Here is a 5,600-nt window from a genome sequence, read left to right as displayed (position 1 = left end):
GACCTGTATGACACCCAAAGGTTAATAATGACTTTAAACCAAAGAATATACTGAGGCAAGAAAACTAGATTAATATATACAAACAACCAGAATGGAAATGATGAAAATTTTGACACATTATGAAGAATGTAACTAATGTCACTAAACAATTTCTGTAGAAATTGTTGAATGGGAACCCAAACTGCTGAGTAAACCTTCACCAAAAGCACACGATTTGTAAACAGAATTGCAGTGAGATGACGCTACAGAAAGCCTGAGCAGGAGCAGGAACAGACATGGGTGTGCATGGGGGAGCCAGCTACAGGTGGGGCTACAACCTCGTCCCTCAAACTTGCTAAGTGCCATCGAGTCAATTCTGACCCATAGGGTTTCCCAGGAGCGACTGACTGGTGAGCTTGAACTGCTGACCTTGTGGTTCAAACAGACTTTGCAGTCGAGCACATTAACCCACAGCACCAAGCTTTAGGAACCAGACAATGAGGAGACCCTGGAGCGAGGAGACCAGGAGTGGGATAGGGGTGCTCTGGTGACATTAGGGAATGCACCCGAGAGAGATACAGGTTCTGGAAGTCATTGTGCAAGGACAAGGGCCCCCAGATGATACCCACTCATGGATGTGGGAGACTGTAGGTGTGGTGGTACCTCTGTGGTGACTGGGAAGTGGGCAGGGAGCCATACTGGAGGAAGAGGCCTGGGCTTGTCCAGATGGGGCAGTACTGGCCCAGTGTACCCAAGGCAGCCCTTCAGCAGCAGGTTGGACAAGATGATCGGAGCCGTTGTTACAGAGGTGATGTGGAAGTATTGGTCCTGCAGGAAGAGAAAAGGATGAAAGGGAAATGGTCCAGGACACATCCCCAGAGACCTGGCATTCATAGGAGGTGTAGGAGGGGAAGGAGAAGGAACAAATGAGACAGGAGTAGGGAAGGGAGAAATCACAAAATCATCGAAGGACTATTTCCAAATGGAGCCGAGATCAGCTTTGGCAACCATCCTGGAAAAGTCAAGATAGGATCTGATTTGGTGTCAGGTGGTCCCTCTGGGCAGTGGTCAGGGCCCAAATCTGACAACAAGCGAGCAGTGAAGGCCTGCAAGCTGTGACCACAGAAACACTGCCGCTCAGTGGCTGGTCTCCTGTTCACACATGGCTCCGGCTTGTTGAGCAGTTCTTTCTGGGCTGAACAACACCCCTTACCCCCCAGCCCAGACAGGGTGGTGCAGAGAAGGCCTTGGGAAGCCTCATGGAGATTTATGCAGCCTGGGTTGGAGTTGTTATGTGCCCTTGAGTTGGTTCTGACTCATAGCGACCCTGTATAGGGTTTCTGAGGAGCCGCTGATGAGTTTAAACTTCCGGTCTTGTGATCTAGTGCTCATCTTACAGTGCCACAACCTGGGTACGTCTGAGTAATTCCTGTGTTCCCAAGCCCATATGAAAAGGGTGGTACGAGAGAGGTATGGCAGGGCAGGGGCAGACCCATGTGGCTCAGGGACTAAGGGATGTAAGACACCCCAGCAAACATGGATACCTCTCCATAAGACTTTGGGGCTATTAAGTCTCCCAGAACTCTCTCACCTCTGAAGAAAAGGGGTCCCAGAATTGACTGAAATCAAATGGCATGAGCCCAGTGGAAGACATCCTCAAACTACAGACTAACTCGAATGATGGACAACTAGAGGTCCTACTTCTTTCACTCCTGAGTTTCACACCTTCATGGGTTTGGAAGAGTTGGTTCTGTGCGTGGCACCAACTTTGCCATATGAAGAGTCTATTCAAACAGCTCTGGGAAATCTTTTCTGGTAGAGTAAGCCTCTGAGATTAACTTTTTTGCTAGTAGCTAGGCACACATGCACATTCTACTGCCTTCTACTCAGAAGAAAAGTACATGTTGCATCTGGAAAAGTTTTAAGATCAGTCCCATGGAGGCAGACTATGAGCAGCTGAAGGATAGGTAGCTTCTGAGTATACCCACAAATGGGGAGGCACCAAAACATGACTGGGAAATGTTGATATATTGTAAGCCCTTCGTTGTGTTCCAAAGGACAGTGTGCATTAATGTACTGTCACTCTTGCTTTGGCTCTGGCAGTGGCCCGGAGGAGACCAGCCCACTCAGTCCACCCAGCACTTCCACTGAGTGGGTTTGGACTCAGAGTGACAAGAGTAGAATCCTAGCTCCACAGGGTGTCTTTATGAGAGCAGACAGCCTTATCTTTCTCCTGTGGAGTGTTTGGTGGGTTTGAACTGTGGACCTTGAGACTATCAGTCCAATGCTTAACCCATCGAGCCAGCAGAGCTTCTTGGGGTGATCAAGTACTAAAATATCTTGTTTTGACACAGAGGGCTTCTGAAAAAATATCCATTGATTTTAAAACACCACAGGTAGAGTCCCCACTGAATAGTTTTCATCTTGTCTAGAGGGTCTGCTGAAAAGAGGTGTGGATAAGATTCTTATGATTCAATAGTGAGCAATTGTTATCATGACTAATTGCAACTGTCACAACTGTAAAGGTAGAAGTTTTGTAACAAAAATGGGGGAGTAGTTAATCTTACTGTCCAGAAACAGAGGACCCTAGAGCCATCAAGGGAGAAGAGCACAAACGGAATGCAGGCCCCTATCCAGAGAAGCAGCGACACCAGAGATGGAAGCAGAGATGGAAACATGGAGAGAGAGAGCAGCTGAGGACTCTAGATTCATGGGAAGAGAAAGGCTGTGTGCTGGTGGCCAGGAGGGAGGCTTGCAGAATGTGCCCTTTGGTTGTTTAAATTATTATATATTCCTGAGTGTTTTTCTGTACATCCCCCCCTCCTCCTAAAAAAAAAAAACCACCCCGGGGGGATTGGGGGTAAAAAAAAAAGATAGATCTTGAAATATTATTTTTGATGATGAATATTATGTCCTTCCTTTTCAATTGGTCATTCCTGGCATAGGAAACCACGTGATCACCAAATTAAAACAAACAAACAAAACAACACAAACGTTTTACTGAACAATATATTTTTACATTGTTACAACAAAATTAGGCAAATTTCACAAAAGTGTACAAGTGTCTAAAGGAAAATATTTTCCCCTTAAATAGAAAAAGATCATTTGCCAAATAATATCATACTGAGACATAAAGCAAAAACTGTTAGAAACACAAGAGAAATAGGCAAGTACAAAAGTAGTGGACTAACATAGCTTTCTTAATGTGTAATAGATTATGTAAGTAAAAATTAAAGTTATCTCATAATACAGTTTATAAGGCTCAAATAATGCATACAGATTGAATTTTGTTCTCTTTAGAGAATACACCTTTTTTAGTTTCCTGGGAAGCTGTAATTAAAATTAACCATCTATTGTTGTTGTTTTTAAGTACTGTGGAGTTAGTTCCAACTCATTGTGACCCTGCACAGGGTTTCCGAGGCTGTAAATCTTTACAGGAGCAGAAAACCTCATCTTTCTCCTGCGGAACGGCTGTTAGGTCCCAAGAAAACATCAATAAACTCCTAAATGTGGAAATTGTACAGGCCATACTCTGTTGACAGCACAGCAAAAAAACTAGAAATTTGTAACAAATGTTAAAAACAACAATATCAAACTATCTGGAAATGAAAAAGTATCATTTCAAATACCTCTTCAGTAAAAAATCTGCAATTAAAAAATATTTATAACTTAGACTACCACACATAACCATTTAAGAGAAATGGATAAAGATGTATTCAAAGGAAAAGTTACAGTCTTCGTTAAAGTTAAAATGTTATTCAATGTGAAAAGATGAAACTAGAATGAAATAGATTAAGGATAAAACAAATGAATAAACCATAAAATAGTAAAACAACAAGTTAAGATATAAATCCCAAAATTGGTTGTTTGAGTAGAAGAGTAAAATAGACTAAATGTGGGAAGACTAATCAGAATACAAAAGGAAGGCATAAATACATGCCATTATGAATGAGAAAGGAGAATGATACTTCATGTTAACAAAACAAAATCTTAGCAAAAAGAATCATTATTTAGAAAAATTTAAAAACGTATGGAATAGGCAGAAATTTTGAAGAAAACTGAAAACACTGTCAAAGAATTATTTCCTAAAAAGGCACTAGACTTGGACAGTTTTACCTGTTATAAAATCTTTTAGAAACAGAAAATTCTAAATATTATTTAAATTGTACCAGGGCATAGAAAAAGTGAGCTTCCCAAATTGATTTTTTTTTTCTTTTTTTTTTAAGGTACTAAATATAAGCTTGACACTAATACCTGACAAAGAGAGAGAGAGAAAAAAAATTACACAATCATCCATCTTACTAAGATAAAAAAAATCCAAAATAAAGTGAGCAAACAAAATCCAGAAGACTCTTTCTCACATTAAAGCTGTTATTTTTATTATACAAGAAGTACATGGTCCTTGTAGAAAAATCTGAAAATACAGATTAGAAACAGAATAGGAATCTACCATAAATCAATTAATCATGAGTAACCACTGTTAACAGTGAGTGGGGACGTGTATTCACAATATACCACAGCCAAACAAGTTTTTTCTACACATTCAAGGGGGACTTACCATTAGTAGATTTATTAGAATGATGATAGTTCACCAGGAGTCCTGGTGTGGTGCTGTGAGTTAATGCGCCAGACTGCAAAGTCATTTGAACCGCAAGGTTGGCGGTTCACGCTCACCAGCTGCTCCTTGGAAGTCCTATACAGGGTCGCTATGGGTCAGAACCGACTTGATGGCACTTAACAACAACATTAGTTCATAATAGAGAAAAGCCATTTGATCATCTTGACAGGTGTGAAAAAGACATTTAATAAAATTCCACAACTTTAAGTTAACGAGATAAAAAGGTTTCAGCTAACATGACTTTAATAGAGAAATGAAAATATTAATGTGTCACTTAGCAGTGTTCTAAAAGTGGTGGTCAGTATGATGAGGTAAATGAAGACTATTCAAAATTTGGAAAATTATCCTCATACTCAGAATTGTTATCTACCTAAAATAAGTCAAAAGAATTGACAACATTACCACCATCAACAAACTATTAGAATGAAGACAATTAAGTCATTGGTTAGTTATAAAATAAGCAAATAATAGCCCAAGAGTAAGTATGCACTCATATACTACTCTCTTCTGCAAACATAAGAAGACTGAGGTAGATTGATGTGAGCTGACATGTTCAAGATCTACCGTCAAGTTAAAAAAGCAAATAGCAGAAGGGTTTATCGTGTGGTCAAAAAGATAAAACATGTACTAGGAAAAGGCAGCTGAGGAACATGGACCAATGATTAGTGATTATGTTTCTTTGGGAGCGGAGAGAATTTGATTACCAAGAATTTACATTTTCTACATTGTTTTTTCATATCTACATTGTTTTTTCATAATATATGAATTTGATATAACTTCAATTTAATGTTTTAAGTCAGGAAATAAATAGATTGAATTTTCCTTTATAAAAGTGGTGGTATCTAACAATACACAGTTGGAAAATAAAATGGACAAAATATCTCATTTACCAGGGGAACGACAACTTCAAAAATTTATACTAGAAAAAATATACTGAGGAGCATAAAAGAAATCTATGAATTTCTTAAAACCAAAAGTTAAATATTATAAGGATGTTGTTGTT

Source organism: Chrysochloris asiatica, unplaced genomic scaffold (genome assembly GCF_000296735.1).
Source record: "Chrysochloris asiatica unplaced genomic scaffold, ChrAsi1.0 scaffold00156, whole genome shotgun sequence".
Lineage (NCBI taxonomy): Eukaryota > Metazoa > Chordata > Mammalia > Afrosoricida > Chrysochloridae > Chrysochloris > Chrysochloris asiatica.
The sequence above is the reverse complement of the archived record's forward strand: the minus strand, read 5'-3'. Positions refer to the sequence as shown.